General features: G+C 49.3%; 1 protein-coding gene across 19 annotated transcripts in view; it reads left to right on the top strand.

Moving 5' to 3' along the window:
* Nucleotides 1-17,543, top strand: part of Plekha6 (pleckstrin homology domain containing A6) — a 139,142-nt gene that overhangs the window by 62,655 nt on the left and 58,944 nt on the right. The window contains exon 1 of one of the 19 annotated variants that reach the window (XM_085688246.2): nucleotides 1,159-1,180. The exons of 17 other annotated variants lie outside the window; for them this stretch is intronic. The gene's annotated coding sequence lies outside the window, so the exon portion shown is untranslated. Of the gene's footprint in view, nucleotides 1-1,158; nucleotides 1,181-14,492; nucleotides 14,717-17,543 lie in introns of those variants that run through there. One more of the 19 variants, XM_085688245.2, reaches the window with a different exon arrangement.

The following is a 17,543-nucleotide window of genomic DNA, read 5'->3' as shown; positions in this document are numbered from 1 at the left end:
GACTGCCGTCCCCGGGCCGGCTGTCAGAAGGCCGATGGAGAAACGTGACTCCAACCCTTGAAGGAGCAGTAAATAGTGAGGCAATTGATGATCTCTTCTTGAGTCAGAAGGAAGCCAAGTGTGGAGTTGCGATGGAGAGGGACCTCCTCCCTCGGATATCTACTGAGTGTCTAACGTTCACCTCTTGCCTGAAACACGCTCTCTTGCTGAACTGTCCCTGTGAGGTGGCATCATTGACATCATTTTATAGATGAAAAAAATTCAGACTCAGAGAAGTCAAGGGACCATTCCTCCAAACCAGCGAGTAGAGTATCTGGCTTTAAAGGCTTCTCTTTCCATCCTGCCAGCCAGGAATGCCAAGTTGGACTGGCAGGTCCTTCCCAGCTTTGCCAGGCCTTTTCATTTCTGGATTCCACATTTCTCAGCATAGCTGCTATAGTCTTTTGCTGTTCTCTTATGGCCTGGGTGTGTTCTGTGTACCAACATAAGGGAAGGGGGTGGCCCTCTGAGGGTGCTGTGCAGAACGCCAGAAAAGGAAAGGAGAGAGATGTGTTTACAAATTTCTGTATGTCAGACCCACATCTAGAACCAGATCCATAAAAGAACATCCTTCCTTGAAGCAAAATAAAGTCTCCCAAACTCAGCTCCTAAGCTGGGAGTTTGGCCAGCACTATTGTGTCTGTGGCCACTTGGGTATCTGGTGGGGACTGAGCTGCTGGGGGGACCTGGGCTGGGAGAATGGCAGGCAGTGCCTGATAGGACTCTCTCCCTGTGCTAGCTCAGCTCCCTTCCAGGAGTTGCTGTGGCTAAAGGTTGTCTGGTAGACTGGAGCAAGCCAGAAGCGCCAGAAGGCGGCAGTAGGCAGCAGGCTGAGGAGCAGAGGCGTGCTCGTTTATGTAGGGCCTGGCCAACCTGAAGCTTCGGATTCCACACACCACTTCTTCAGGAGACTTTCTCCCAGGTTTTCAACCAGCAGTTCTTTAGTTGGCATTGGAGCAGAGGGAGAGGGAGCAAGCTGATGCGAGAGTCTTGCATGGAGGCTGGGGAAATTCCTCCTTCCAGGGCTCCTTCTCTGTGGGGGCTGAAGCCAAGGCAGCTGTCACTGCCACCGCGGGCACGTCTCTCCTTCTCAGACAGTGCTCTGCGTCTCTCAGCTGGGTTCTGAGTCTCCACATGGAAGGTAATATTAGGGATCTTGGGGTCTTAGCTAGGAAGGACTGGGGTTACCCATATCATCTAGGGAACACCAGAGAGAGGATTACAGCGTGGGGGTGTCCGTTCATAGCAAGGATGTGTGTCTCCTTTCACCCCTCTCCCTTTCAAGGTGTCCCCTCTTTCCCTCCGAACAAATATGATCCTAGATCCCCTGGGGTGTTCTGTGGAGCTGTCTAATTTCTGGAATGAAATAGGAACATTTCTGTAGTTGGAGTAGGGATCACAGAGGGCCCTTACAGAGGCAGGGCCCTGGGTGAGCTTTCGTGCGGCAGGCACTTGGTTCCCTTCTGGTACAGCTCACTAACTGGTGTGGCTTCCGGCATGATCTCCATGTACAGCTACTTTGAACTCACTGGAGGAGTCAGAGCCGTGACAGACAAGAGCCAGGAGCACTTTCTTCTCAACGCAGGGCAGGAGGGAGGCCAATGCCTTAGGTGGGTGGGGCTGGCATAGTGCCTGGATACAGATATTTGGACAGGATGGTGATTAGCGGCAGAGGGTGAGGCTGGTTGAATGCTGCTCTGGGTTTGTGTGTGATTAGCTGCAAGGGGCAGAGCTTGGCAAACCACCTAGTATAGCTGCCGATGGACAGGCAGCTTTAATTCATGGCCGAGGCCCATTTGAGCAGTGACTGATCTTGTGGGCGGCGCAGGCGGGGAGGAAGGATTTAGCAAGGTTCTGGCTGGGATGGTGGGTGGGCCAGGATGAGTAGGGTACAGCAAGAACCTTGAAGTGTGATTTGAAAAGCAGATTTGGAGGGTGATGAGATACGTATTACAAGAGCTAGAGACAGACCTGGAATGGTTGGAAAGGACTAGGAGAGGGTGCAGAGGAACCCTAAACTCTGCTATTCTAAAGCTGCAGGCACCCAGGAGATCTCTGCTCCCTGTGCAGATGTCATCTGGAAGTGAAAAGCAGGGTTGCCTGCTGCCTTTGAGGAAACAGCTGTGTGATAGGCAGCGTGGATCTGGCAAAAGCATTTTGAACACAAGAACTCAGTGCCATTGAACCGGGATGGGAACAGGCTGGGGCAGGCACACTGCTCTGCATTAGTAGTGTCATCAGGGGTTTGTATGCTGTGGTTATTTTTGAAGCTATGGGAATTTAAAGAAAATGCTTCTTATTTGTGTCACCAGCTTCTTCTAAATAGAATTTCCCTTGCTGACCGCTGTGTAGAAGCTGCTGTGTATGGTTTGACCCACAGGTAGCAGTAATAGTTGTTGGCTATATCAGTCTTACAGCTCAGACCCACAGCACTGTAGTATCTAACACTGTGGGGCATCAGCTACACTGCTGTCCTAGACAGTGCAGGGCATCAGCTCTGTGTGTCTACACTGCTATCCTAGCCAGTGCGGGGCATCAGCACTGTGTGTCCACACTGCTGTCATAGACAGTGCAGGGCATCAGCTCTGTGTGTCTACACTGCTATCCTAGCCAGTGCGGGGCATCAGCACTGTGTGTCCACACTGCTGTCCTAGACAGTGCAGGGCATCAGCTCTGTGTGTCTACACTGCTATCCTAGCCAGTGCGGGGCATCAGCTCTGTGTGTCTACACTGCTATCCTAGCCAGGGTGGGGCATCAGCACTGTGTGTCCACACTGCTGTCCTAAACAGTGCAGGGCATCAGCTCTGTGTGTCTACACTGCTGTCCTAGCCAGTGCAGGGCATCAGCTCTGTGTGTCTACACTGCTGTCCTAGACAGTGCAGGGCATCAGCACTGTGTGTCCACACTGCTATCCTAGCCAGTGTGGGGCATCAGCTCTGTGTGTCTACACTGCTATCCTAGCCAGTGTGGGGCATCAGCACTGTGTGTCCACACTGCTGTCCTAGACAGTGCAGGGCATCAGCTCTGTGTGTCTGCACTGCTGTCCTAGCCAGTGCGGGGCATCAGCACTGTGTGTCTACACTGCTGTCCTAGCCAGTGTGGGGCATCGGTAGCTCATATATGGCGGTTCTGTTGAACTTGTCCATATTGGGTTTCATGGTCTAAGTTGATGAGGATGACTGACTAGGTCTCTTCCTCAAGAGGGCACCAGATCTCATTACAGATGGTTATGAGCCACCATGTGTTTGTTGGGAATTGAACTCAGGACCTTTGGAAGAGCAGCCAGTGCTCTTAACGGCTGAGCCATCTCTTATTAAAGGTAACTTTAACGAAATCTCTGTCGTTCTATTTATATATAAAACTCAAGATTCAAAGGCTGAAGTGAAAACCAGCTAGCTCAGAGACATTGAGCAGCACCCAGTTAACTCTCTGTCCTTGTTGGTGGCTCCGAAAGAGAGCTTCCTTCTGCTCCCCCAAACCAAAAAAAGCCTTGGCCCTCCAAATCTCCTCCTACTCCTGGTGCGCCTCTCTGTCTCTTCCAGATGCTCTCTGATGCTCTATGATTCTTTCTGTTAACTAGTTGTGAGCTCAGCCTCCTGATCCAAGGTTAATTTTTATTTAATTAATGCAAATGCAAACTTGGGGTTTCCAGTGTGATTGAATATCCCCCAACACAGACAGCGTGATACTCTATGTGCCCCACTTTGCTTATTCACTCCCCACTCCCTCCCCAGTCACACTGAGAAGCTGCTTAGTAGGGTGGAGAAGCCCCTCCCCGAATCTTCTGCCTGTGCCTTGCCTATGTGATGCTCACTGCCACGCCCACAGCCTACTGTATCTCTCAGGTATTTAATACTTCACCTGGGCCAAATGGTCTTTCTGTCTTCACTTATTTCAACAGTCAAGAGGACCATAAAATTTAGGGGTTCACAGAAACATGGGGGCCCAGGATGGAGATGGAGACTCAGTGAACATTAATTCATAAAATAACCAAAGCCTTTCTGGTACTCTGTAGTTGGCATGTGTCTTCCCAGAGGCTAAGCTGGCGCTCTTGTGGTTTCCATCCCCGCCTATATCCAGCACAGAGGGAAGTCTAAATCTCCAACATTTACAGTCTTTTTCTTAACGTTTAGGCTCAAGTTAAAATCAGACGTGGAAGGGTCATCTGCCCTTGAGTCCCAAGTTTTCAAGTGTTGGTCTGTGACATTTAAGACGAGATAAAGAGAGAGAGGAGAACGCACTTTAAAGCAAAACGTGTTCCATGTGATGGACTTCCTTTAGTGATGGGAGATGTGTTCACATAGTCTGCGACCTCAGACTGCCTTTCCATGGGTGGATGGTGAGAATAGATGGTAGTTGGGCTTTACAGTTTCCTTATTTGGCAAAAAAAAGAAAGTTGGCAATCTTCTGTTGGTTCCTCAAATTTCAGTTTTTGAAGTGTTACTGGCCCATGAAATCCAGAAATTTTTGCCTTCAGGTTTCTCTCTAAGAGACCTTCTGATAAGGTCCCTGTCAGGCAGCCTCCCTCACTCAGGCACAGCCTCTGATCCCAAGCCAGTCCCCTGTGGCCCTCATGCCCAGGGACTTCCAACTGAGTTTTGGCTTTCCCGTTTCCAAGCTGAATGAGGTCTCCTCTCCAGAGCAAGGCCGCTGGCCAAGGGTCAGCGCTCACTTCCTCTTCTGTGTCCTGAACGACACATATGGAGACTTCCCTTTCCGAGCTATGAGCTGGGCAGCTCTGATGCACACAGTTACCTTTTGGAAACGATGGCGTTATCTATCCTTGGGAACCGCAGAGGCGATCTGTGGATTGTATTTTGGGAGCAGCATTAGGTCTGTTTTGCACCCGGGGTCTTGGTGCCCAGTGTCAACCACTTAGAAGCATCTCTCTAGGTGGCCGGGAAAAGGACTTTTGCAAAGTTCAATTTCCAGTGCTGAACTCTCAACTTTTCTTGAGCTCTTGACTACAGACTGAAACTCTTCCAAACTAGAGGCTCCCAGAGGCCTTAGAAGGTCTGAATTGTCTGCCTTCTAAGGATTTAGGCCTGGAATTCCAACAAATATGTGGGGTTCCCCAGACAGATCCCCAGCTACCAGAAACTCAGGTGCTTCTTGAGACTGAAAGAGGGTATTAGAGATAGTTATGAGCCACATGACATGGATGTTGGGAACTAAACTTGGGTTTCCTGCAAGGGTGGTATGTGCTTTTAACCGTCTATCCAGCCCACCCCCCAGATTAGTTTTTATTTTGAGATATTCTCTTATGATGCTACTCAGACTGACCTTGAACTTGATATGCCGTTCAAGAAGGCCTTGAACTCGTGGTCCTCTTGCCTCCCTCCATAATGACTAGTGTTACAGACGGACAGCACCAAGTTTGACTGATAAAGATTTTCCCCTGGCTCTGAATAGGTCTAGGATAGAGAGTCAGAGAATCCAGCCAAATTCTTGGAGATAAGAATTTCTTCAAAGACACTCAAGCTAGGAGGGCAGAAATGTGAGCCGTTTAGCGTGGCTTCTTCAGAATGCAAAGGTCAGCAAGGGCCTGCCTTAGCCTTCTAAGCTTTGCCATGGCATCTGAAGCTCCAGAGCCAGTATGGTCTCTAACTCATACATGGTGTCAAGTAGTTCAGCTCCTTTTCCCCTTGGTTGCTTCTTCTGTATAGTAAGGGAACTGAATTTGATTGTCACCCTCCTACTGCTAACCATACAGGGTGTAGTTCTCCATGTGGTAGACAGAGGGGCCTCCCCAGGGGCTTCAGGAAGACCTTACTGATCTGCGAGAAGGAGTGTATGCTAACAGAGCTAGAATTCAGGACATTTGTCCAATGACTATGTCCCTTCGAAAGGTGACTTGGGGTGCAGGATGGAGTTAGGTGTTGGACAGATCCAGGGTCAGATCTGGGAAGCCCATTGGGATGACTGGGTCTCTAAGAAAGCTGATCACCTATGAGTCATCACCAAGTCTCTAACATGTGTGATGGAGCCAAGAGACTTGAGTAGAGGAGTTGCCCAACACTGCTAGCTGTTATTGACGAGGGCTGGCTTCCCATATAAAAATCTCCTGGGGCCATGAGATGGCATCAGGAGAAACGTGCCAAACCTGCTCCACTGGATGTTGGCGTGTTTGCTCCCCACTCACCTGGGGGACACCCCATCTTCAGCACCTTCTAATGCTCGGAATCCTTTCCTCCCATTGGTCCAAGTTCCCACTCAGATCCCCCTGCTCTCATTTTGCCGTATTTGGGCCATTTATTCCCCTGGGGATGCCCGCAGGGCACAGTGGTACAGATGTGGCCATGGGAAGGTGGAGAGAGCACTGAGTACCCAATGAGGTGCAGAGCCGGGAGGCACGTCTGGAATCTTCAGGCATGCCTATACCTGAGGTTCAAACAACAGCATCACATCGCCTCTGCCAGCTCTGCTCAGGGTAGACAAGCAGCAGGCTTTTATAAAGGGCTGGGCTTTGACTCTTCTCCCGAACCCCATGCCAACGTGAATTCCAGAGAGCCAGCCCCAGGTCCCAGGAACCCAGAGACCCTCTCAGGTTGGTGATAAGGCTGTCAGCATCTTTATCTTAAATAACTCCAATGATTGCCCTAAACTCTCTGTCTAGGGGGACGGGGTAGAGAAGGGTAATTATATAGCTCCCCACATCACTGTGTGACCTCTGCAGGGCCTGTGGATTTTAGGATGATAGGCACGGTACATACTCTCTCTACAGAAAACCCCAGTCATCTGGATTAGCTGCCCAGCTGTTTTGTTTGTTTGTTTGTTTTTTGAAACAGGGTTTCTCTGCATAGTCTTAGCTATCCTGGAACTCACTGTAGACCAGCTTAGCCTCAGAGATCTACCCGCCTCTGCCTCCCAAGTCCTGAGACTAAAGGCGTGTGACACCATGCCTGTCCTCCACAGTCATTTTAATATGTCTGTGGCAATACTGATCTCAAGAGTCACAGAAATGGAATAGAGGTTGGAAGGAGGCTTGGGCCAGGTCAGGCCATGTTTTGTTGCCAAATAGATTCAAGTCTGGTTGGCATTTACTGCCAGCTATATTTGGAAAAAGCCTTGTTTCAGGTGTTTGTGGATTTTGGAATGTCGTGAAAGCATTGTGACTGTATACCGCCTTGTGTACTCTCCTCGGTCGGAACTAATCTCCCCATTTCACAAATGAGGAAGTAAGAGCTCAGAGGGGGTTGGGATGACTCTACATAATGCCTTGTGGCTGGTAAGGATCTGGACTGTGATTCCAATCCAGGCCTATCTGTCAGGGAACCGGACATTTTCCTCTGTGGTGTGCCTCTTATCGCTCTGGGTATGAATGGAAGATTGTTGAGGGTGTGACGGGCACCCCCAACTTGACATCTTCCCCCATTGGGAAGGCCCTTTCTGATAGGCATCAATTTGTTGATTTGTACATTGGCTTCTTGGATCCCGTAGACAAAAAGCTCAGAAGAGAAGCTTGAGCTGAGCTCAGTTTGTGGCTTAAAAGAAGGAACCAGCTGGCCTTGTGGGGGCTGTGAGAGCCAGGAACAAGCGTGATCACGGGTAATGAGAGAAGAGCCATCCGCAGCGGAAACGGCTCTGTGCCCTGTCTGAAGAAGTCTTGCATGGAGTAGGGCCATCTGCAGAGGAGTTTGCAAGCAACACTGTTCCCAGATAAGCACGAGAGGGATGTGCAGCTTGCAACAGAGGGAATTCAATTAGAGGGTCTCGCTGGTCTTCATTAGCGATGTGAAAAAAACCAGTCAACGGAAATGCTAATTCAATCTGGTGAGGACCCAGCATGCTTTTAACACTCCCCTGGAAAGACAGACACGGCTCTGTTGTTTGGGCAATGCTCCAGGGAGCAATGGCCTGGGTAACCTTCCTCACCTACCTTCTCAGGGCTGTCAGATGCAACTCCTCTCTCTGGATTACTCTAGATCAGGCAAGATTTGAACTCCGAATATTCAGGTCCCCATGTTCATGGTGTTTCTCTGTGCAAAGAAGCCTGCTGTCAGTGAACGACAAGCAGTGTAAGGCCTAGCTGATTTTAGAGGGTATGGACTGGACTGTGTCTCCTACCGGGAAGATGCTCGGTAGGAAAGATGGTCAGTTAGTTGCTATAGGAACAAAGACTATTTGCTCCAGCCAATTGCAGAACAGAAAGCAGAGGCAGAGATCTTCTCATAGGGGCTATTGGATCATGGAGCTGGTAGCAGAAAAGTAAACATTTCTAAAGAAGACTAGATGGGCAGATTGGACCCTATAGCTGGGGAGAATTGTGAAACTCAGAGACAGCAGAGGACCCAGGACGCTAGACTTGTTCTCTCCTCACTAACGCTGTCCTCTACGATTGTTGCAAGGTTATATCCACTGACTGGCAGCCTGATCAGAGTCCGTTGAGTATCAGTACCGCTCTGCCTTTCCTTAGGGACTTCAGGTCACCCTTATACCCATGTCTGCTGTTGCCAGCTCGCTGTTGAGCATCCCGGATGCTTTTCTGTACCTTAGAAGTCAGCCCACCTGTTTGATCTGATCTTTGCCATCTTTGTCCTTCTTTGCTTTTCCTTCTCAATTGCTTCTATTCTGGCCTCAGATCAGCCTTGTATGCAAAGTCTAGAGGAGATGCTGGGTACTTTCCACCCTGCATCCCTGTACTAATTGTGACTTCTGGTTCCAGATTAGTAAAACTACTCAAAAACAGCTTACATTTTGAAGGTTTGGTTACTGAAGCCTGGAGTGTTTCTCAGATCTCACTGTCAGAAATGATTGAACCCTGGGAACAAATGAATCAAGAGACTGGCTGTCTTGGGCTGTCTTGGGTTGTCTTGGGATGTCTGCCTTGGACTGTCTTGGGGCTGTCATCTTGCGCTATCTTTGGCTGTCATCTTGGACTGTCTTGGGCTGTCTTGGGGCTGTCTTGGACTGTCATTTTGTGCTGTCTTGGGGCTGTCTTGGCTGTCTTGGGCTGTTATCTTGGGCTAGCTATTGTTGTTCTTTGTGTTCTGGTTCTCTCCTGTCCCTTAGTGCAGGAAAGAATTTTAGCCCTTTGGGCAGCTACAGGAGGAGAAGATGGGAGAGTATCCCTTTTTTGGATCTGTTACCAGTAGAATCACTCGGAAGTATAGTGGTACCTTTCTTCTCTCAATTACAGTCTTTATTCCCAGGGAGAAACTTAGGCCAGGTGAGATCAAGTACCTACCCTGTGCCAGGTTTCAAGAGCATGACTGTTACCATGGTGACTGTGGATGCTATGATGGAGCAATTTCTACAAGGCAGATTGATCTCTACTCCTATAAGGATTTGGCTTGGAGAGTTTTCATGTCCCTAGGTAATCTTGCATGAGATTTTTTTTGACATTTACATACGTGTACATAATGTATTCAAATCAACCTACCTTTGAAGATGAGGATTTGGGCCTGGGAATTTGGAACCCTTTCTCACTTGCTGTAGCCCTTCATCTGAAGAAAAGCAAAGAAGACAAGGGGCCTTCATTTGACTATACAAGAAGTGGCAAAGAACAATCTGTTAAATTTCTCTTTCCCACCAACAGCCTACTGTGGGTCATGAGAAAGGTGTGGAAGTTTGGGCAAGTCAAGAGAGGGATATGAGGTGAAGCAGGCCATCAGAGCGGCCCAGACCTAGCTATTATCTTTTCTCTGTACTAACAGAACTTGGGAGGTTGATAGCTCAAACCTGCAAAGAATCACAGGTCATTTTGAATTCCAACAATACCCAAACCACAGTGAGCCAGGTAGAGAGGCTTAACTTCTGTATCTTCATTTTGGGGGGGGACCTAGACCCTGGGACAGTGATGGCCATCAAGTGTGTGGCTGGTGTCGTGGGAAGCATGTGTGCATTAAGTCAGAGAACCTACTACCTTTATACTGCAGAAGAAATGGAGGCCAGAGAGGGATGAACTTCGCCTTAGCACCGTTGGGAAACTGGCTCTCAGCAAAGCCTGGCTCACGCGGGTGCTTCTCGCTCAGCTGGGGGAGGGAAGAGCTCTGCCCTTGAGAACCCTTTCAGGGCTGACCAGAGTGGAAGTTTGGGGTGGAAGGAGGAAACTGCCGGGGCTCGGTCTTTGTTCTGAGACTTTCTGGTGAGGGCGAATTGGCTCATATTTAGGCAAGTCATGCTTTTCCAGAGGGTGTGCATACAAGTCCCGTGGTGCATCCCAGACAAGTCCAATTGCAGCAGGAGGCTTCGGGTGGGTGTGTTAAGGAGCCCATGACACTGTCCACGTGAACCGTCTTCAGCTGGGAGGGAGGAATCTGGAGACTGCTCTGTGGGTGGCAATAGCCTTGCGCTTACCGATCCCACTCTCCTGGGATAACACTGGAGAAGCTTCCAGGGTGTGGGGCTTCCTTCCTTTGCCCAGTGTTCCTCCTCCAGGCCCGGAGCCCCTCACCTCTGCAGGCAGAAGGAGGGGCCCACAGGGTCGGTGCCTTAAGGGCTGTATAAGAGAGGGAGACAGAGAGAGAGAGAGACAGAGAGAGAGAGAGAAAGAGAGAGAGACAGAGAGAACAAGGAGGAGAAGGAGAGGAAACTAGAAGATGGACCGGAGGGTCCGCCAGTGAGTTGGGCTATTTCTGAAAAACAGAACATATCTACAGCCAGCCACAGAGGAGGTCAAACTCTGGGCGCAGGGCTGGAATGCAAGGGGCCAGGCAGTGGGTGGAGCTGTGGTTTTACCCTTCCTGGCAGCTTGGATGGCTTTGCAGTGCCCTTTGGGGAAGGTGTGGCTGCTCAAAGCCAAGTGTGTGGAGTGGGGAGGGACTCGACCCTGCAAGTTGCTGAGGCCGCACACAGGCACGCTGTGCTGCACACTGGAGACGGGAAGGGAGTGTGCAAACCCCAAACTCCCAGCTGAGCCCAAGCGCAGAAGTTAATCCCAGGTGTGGCGATTCTCAGTGCTCTTTGCCACTAGAAATAAATCAGGTTAAGCAAAGCTTGATGTGAGAGGAAAGTGAAACATTGCTGAGCCCGGGGCAAGGGAACTCGGAGAAGCACAGGCATGCCAGTGTGTGCCAGGGGTCCCAAAGAGCATGGGAGAATGAATGGCTGGAAGGAAGCATTGAGCCCCCATTCCCGAAGCCTCACCTAACATATAACTCTGTATCTGTAGCCTCCCCAGTTGTGTGAGCTTCGGGTCTCGGGAAGCCCAATCTGCTCCTGTGTCTGGAAACACACAACACACGTGCGCACCCCCTCCCCTCCCCGCCCTCCTGCACTCATCAGCTCACCCATGAGCAGCTGTACTTCATCTTTGCATGTGCATGTGTGCGGTTCAGTGATTTTTGAGTGGCTGTTTATGGCTAGAAAATTGCCTGTTCTGGCTCTGACACAGAAGGACCATCTGGGCTGAATCGACTGCTTCGTGACCTTTGTCCAGACTGCCCTTGGCCTGCCCTTCTCAGCCCTGAAGACACAGCTCCCCGTGTTTACGTCCCTCCTCTTGCCATGTATATCCTCCCCAGCTCAATCTATGTCTCCAAGATGGGGCGGGGGTTTCAGGTGAGAAGTGAGCTCTCTCCTACAGGATGCCCTGAAACACTGAGTGGTGGCCTCCTCTGGCCTCTCATTCACTCTAGGGGTAATGGGATTCCTTCTCTCCTGTCCACCGTGTCCCAAGGGGGCAGGAACTTGCCCATACTACAGCTGGGCAGTTGCAGCAAAGGCACTGGAATGTGGAACTAGGTAGTCAACGCTTTCTGCCTAGGGATGCTGCGGGATGCCGCGACTAGAGCTGACTTGCTTTTCAACACCCAAGTAAGATAGGTCACGCAGGAGATGTCCACCTCCTGGTGCAAAGGCTGCTGGGAACAGATGTCCCTCTTGAGATCCTTCGGCATTGCTTATTCTGGCTCCTAGGGACAATAGAAGATTCTGCCTTTGACGAGCCTTTGGTCTGGGGTGGGAGCTGAATTGCAAGTTGATTTAGTGATCTCTGGGTACTCTTCCATCACCCCCCCCCCGCCTTTCTTTCTTGAGACAGGGTCCTACCATAGCTCTGGTTGGTTTGGAACTTTCTATGTAGTCCAGGCTGGCCTTGACAATGGCAGTCAGTCTTCTTGTCTCACCCTGCTGAGTGGAAAGATTGCAGAACATCCCCTCTGGGTGTTCTCTTGATAGATGGCTTCTTTTGTACCAGTTCTCTCTCTCTCACCCCCCTCCCTCTTTCTCTCCCTCCCTCCCTCTTCCTCCTTCCATGATCTCACTAAGTAGTCCTTGACTAGGTTGGCCTAAGTCTTATAGAGATTGATCTGCCTCTGCTGCCCCAATTGCTGGTATTAAAGGTATGTGCCACCATGCCCAGCTTTGGACTACTTAAGCATCCATCTTTCTGAGACAAAGTGCTGAAGGGGTTATAGTCCATGGGTGTTTGTAGTGAAAATGGCCATTATCTCTGGGGGATCAACAGTTAAGGCAATTACAGGCAGACAGTAATAATCATTGGCCCCCATCGAATGTTTATTAAATGCTGGCAACGGTCTTCAGTTCCCATTGGTGTAATCTCATTTAATCCTCTAGCAAACCCGTGAGTAAAGGTCCTGGTATTGTCCCCTTTTTACAGCCGAGGGAATGAAATACAGAGAGAAATGAAGTCACTCTCCCAAAATTCTGTGGGCAGTAACTTTAGGAGCTCGAATTGGGACTGAGGCCTATTCCAGAGCCTTAAACCCTAAGACTCATGCGAAGTCAGTGCAGGGCAAACAGAGAGAAGAGTTAGCTGTGGACTAGCAAAGGAAGGGGGTGTCATGCTGCATAACTGACACCAGGCTGCAGGAGAGTAGCTTGAGCTCCATCCAGGGCCCTAGCTCCTCCAGGTCTCTAGCTTCCTTAGCAGAGCAGAGGCGGGTCACCTGACCTGACCCCGTAATGGGGAGCAGAGCAGAGCTGGGTCTGGGGTGAGGCAGATGCTGTGGATCAGGATAGTGTCTTTATTTCTTCTGTGCCAAGTGTAAGGTTTTCCTGGGGCAAAGGAGAAAGATTGGGTGTTCCAGGCTAATTCTTGTTGCAGAAAGAAAATGTCTAGCCACAATCCTTTGTCCTGCCGCTGCTGTTTCCCACTGTTGCCTCCTCTTCATGCGGGCTGGAGAGGGAGGAGAGTTTGGCTAAGACAGCTGTCAGACAGCTGTGACTCCCCCCCCCTTTTCTTTTTTTAAACTTTTGAAAACAAGGGTATTTTCTTGCGTAACCACAGACCAATTAGCAAATGCCGGAAGCATAACGTTGATACAGTTTTATTCGATATACAGTCCGTATTTCACTTCACACTCAACCTAAAAACATCATTCAGGGCTACTCTGGGGTCACCACTTCTCCATCGCTCCTTGTCCAGCCTCAGCTTCTCTTTGTTGCTCATACACTGGCTTTACTGCGTCTTTCAGGTCTTGTCCAGTCTTTCCCCCTCCCTCCCTTCTTCCTCACCCCTCAGCTGGGTTGCCTAGGATAACTGTATCAAGACATCCTTCTTAGGCATAAAATTTAAATGTGTGTGTGTGGGGGGGAGGAAGGGCGAGGCATGCCAAAAATTCATCCAACAAGGTGAATAATGCTTTTTTCAACTTTAAAAAGATTTACTTATTTATTCTATGTGTATAAATATTTTGCCGGCATGTATGTCTGTGAACCACGTACATGCCAGGCGCCCATGAAAGGCAGAAGAGAGTGTTAGAGGTCCCCTGGAACTGGTGAGCCACCATGTGAGCCTCCGTGTGAGTGCTGGGAATGGAACCCAGGCACAAGTGCTCTGGATCGCTGTGCCGTGTTTCCAGTCCGTAGATAGATGTTATAGCACCACAATAAACAAAAGCAAACATTTTGTGGAAAACGTTTGCCATTTTAAATCAAGTCAAGACCAACAGCGGTGTCACCCCAGGCCACCCTGGAGCCCAAGGCAGAGGGAAAATACAGCAAACACGCAGCTGTCTTGACATGACATGTCAGTGTTCCTTAAGCCTTTCTAGTGCATTAGTTTTTATTTCAAAAAAAAAAAAAAAGCATTGCATAGCAGTGGTGGTGGGGTGGGGTGGCAGGCTTGCTTGACTCCCAGGGCCCTGGGTTCTATCGTCAACGAGGCAAAACAACCTCCACAGATTTGCGCCAGAGTGGTATAAATCTTAGTTGCTGAGATTGTGGTACCCCTTATACATGGTACCCCTGTGTCCTGCAGGACGGGTTTCTTCCCCTTCCAGGCATCCTATCCTCAGTACAAGGGAGAAAAAGGTAGGGCTCCCAGCCAGAGGCTGTTCTCTTGCCTGGCCAGAACAGAGTGAGGGTGGAAGGGGGGGGGGAGGAAGGGTACAGAGGCCTTTGGCTGGGAGCCTCTAGTAACAGCTTCCAGCTGCTTCCACACCCACTAGACTTCCGGCTAGGGAGTGGTGTTTGGATGGCCTTTTCCCCCCTTTTCACATCAAATGTGCGATCTAATTAGGACTCCGGATCCCTCAGTCCTCCCCGTCTTGATATCACAGCTCCTCTCAGTTGATCCCGCTCCCACCCTGCTGGGTCTTTCGCTGTTTGTACCAGAGCTCTTCCCCTGGAACATCCACCCCAGGCTGAGTGAGCACAAGATGTAGGTCTGCACTCCCCAGGCCTCTGCAAGCCAAGCCAGGGTAGTGGGCCACAGCCTTGCTGAGGACAGGTCCTGAGGCTAGGAGGAAGGCTGCAGTTGGAAGGACCAAGGTAGGTCGTTTCATCCAAGACCCCTAACCGCTCAGAGCTTTGGAGTCCCGTCTATTCATCTGTTCCTCACTACTGTGTGCGTGTGGGAAGCGTGGGTGCAGACGGCACGTGTGCATAGGTCATATGTGGAGGCCAGAGGACATCCTTATGGAGTTGGTTTTCCTTCCACCTTTGCCTGGGCTCCAGGGATCAAGCTTAGGTTGTCAAGCTTGTCCAGCCAGTGCCTTTGCGCACCGAGCCGTCTCACTGGCCCCTTATTTCTGTGTTCATTTAGATTAGTGTCAATATTACTTTCCTGCCGGTATTACCATGGGTCATAAAGGAATCAAGGGAAATGGTGGATGGCTGTTGGATCATGAGGCTGTATTTGACTTTCCTCTTCTGTCATAAACAGGCACTCCTTTATCTCCATGTGCACGGCCTTTGGGCTTGCCTGAATTAATTGCTGCAAAGCCACGAGAAAAAACACAGGCTGATCAGGATCCCTGTCCATCCCTCATGTCCAGCATCACTTCCAAATGAGGGAAGAGGCCACTGGGAAAGGAAGGGCTGGAACCTGCCTACCTATCCCAACCCTGAGCTCCATCCGCCCCTAAAATGTAAGGTGTACGTTAAGAGGAAGGAGTTTTGTCTAAAGCCTTTTCAAGTGAAGGCTTTTCTTTTTATGTTTTTACTGAGTTACAGTTGACGTAAAATGGCATAGATTTAGAGGCAGAAGCAATGTATTGTGTGAGATATTCTTTTTGCTTTATTTTATTCTGTGGATAAGGTTTCATTATATAGCCCAGGCTGGCCCCAAATTTGTGTGGTCTTCCTGCCACAATTCAGATAATAAAGGGCTGAGGATACGGCTCAGTGCAAGGCCTTAGGTTCAGTCTCTGGTTCAGCCACAAGAGAAAAAAAGTCCCCATCACTCCCTCAAATTGCTTCCCGCCTCATCTGTAATCCTTGCTGTACCCTGTCCTCGGGCCACACTGGTCCACTTTCTGCTGTCATAGACTAGCTTATAATTTTAAAGTATTTTATCATAGAACCTTCCAGTGTATCCTCCTTCAGGAGGTCTGGGCTCTTTCGCTCCGTATAATTATTTTGAGATCCATCTAACTCATTTCATTGCCAGCATCAGTAACTTATTCTCTTGCGGAGTGGCCTCCTTTCCAGTGGATTCGTGTTGTGTTCACAGCTTTGTTGACTGTTTTCAGCTTGGAACTGTTCGTGCAAAGGTGCCATGAGCGTTAGTGTCTGTGTCTTTGTGTAGACGCAGGCTGTAATTTCTCTCCATGACTATGTAGGAGTAGGGTGGGTGGACTCTATGGTGCTGCATCTTTAAATTTTCAGGATGCAGCCTGTTTTTCACCAGCAAAATGCACCAATCCTGTCCTTACCAGTAGCTGCTCATGCTGGACCACACTGGGCATTGGCCACTCTTTCAGAATTCGTTGTTCTAAAATGCCCACACATTGGGGTGTGTGCAAGGCATCTCATGGTTGTTTCAGTTTGCACTTCCTGTGTCTCCTTTGCGGATGTTTACTGTCTCCATGTAAGTTGTGGAAGTCTCATGCCAGCTCTGTGTTTGGGGTACACTTTACTGGCTTTTTGTTTTTGAAACAGTGTCTTTTATGAACAATATCTTTTATCTGATGAAGTTCATTTAATTGAGTTTTCTCAGTCACTGAGATTTTTCTTTCATGTTTTCTTCTAGAAGTGTAGCTGTTCATAGGCCTATGGTCTGCTCTAAGTTGCTTTTTAATGGTTGAGTACAGGGTTCTCTTTTTAAAAGATTTATTTATTTCAGCCAGGCAGTGGTGGTGCACACCTTTAATCCCAGCACTCGGGAGGCAAAGGCAGGTGGATCTTTGCAAGTTCAAGGCCAGTCTGGTCTACAAAGTGAGTTCTAGTTCCAGGACAGGCTCCAAAGCTAGACAGAGAAACACTGTCTCAAAAAAAAAAAAAAAAAAAACCTGAAAAAAGTTATTTATTTCTTTGTGTGTGCGTGTGTGTGTGTGTGTGTGTGTGTGTGTGTGTGTGTGTGTGTGTGCCTGTGTCTGGTACCCTTGGAGGTCAGAGAGGAACTAGAGTTTCAGATGGTTGAGAGCAGCCATGTGGTGCTGGGAATGGAATCCTGGTCCTCTGCAAGAGCAGCCAGTACCCTTAACTGCTGAGCCAACTCTCCAGCCCCAAGAGGGTTCCTTTTTTGGTAGTAGTTGTTTGGAATAAAGATCTATGGTCATGTATTGAAATCATCTTTATATCTTGGTCAAAACCAATTGATCACAAATGAATAGGTTTATTTATAGGATAGGGATAGGAGCAGGAGGTTCAAGGCAAGAAGGGACAGTTCTAAAACTACCTGTCTAGTGATGGCTCCTCTGTCTGACTCCCTCCAGGTCTTCCTTTCCCTTGGGGCCAAAGGCCTACAGGGGGCCCTTTCCTTTCTCTTTCCCCTTCAACATTAGCTGGAGGCTGGCTGATCCCAGCAGGAAAAAGGAGGCTGGAATGAGGACCAGTCAGACTCCTCTGTCTCTAGATAACACCACTCTTTCTTGCTCCATCTTGCATCTCCCTTTCTCTTTCAATTATTAGAATCTTTTCCAAGTATGTCCCTCTGGCCCTCTGCCAAAAAAGGCTCTTAGTGACAATAATTTCTGTGTTTATTTATTTTATAAGGTTTTTTAAAGCTTTATTTATTTAGAATATATACAGTTTTCTTCCTGCATGCATGCCTGCAGACCAGAAGAGGGCGCCAGATCTCATTACAGATGATTGTGAACCACCACGTGGTTGCTGGGAATTGAACTCAGGTCCTCTGGAAGAGCAGCCAGTGCTC

This window comes from Myodes glareolus, chromosome 5, assembly GCF_982192425.1.
Source record: "Myodes glareolus chromosome 5, mMyoGla1.1, whole genome shotgun sequence".
NCBI classification, from domain to species: Eukaryota; Metazoa; Chordata; class Mammalia; order Rodentia; family Cricetidae; genus Myodes; species Myodes glareolus.
Note: the sequence above shows the minus strand (reverse complement) of the source record. Positions and strands in the feature narration are given on the sequence as shown.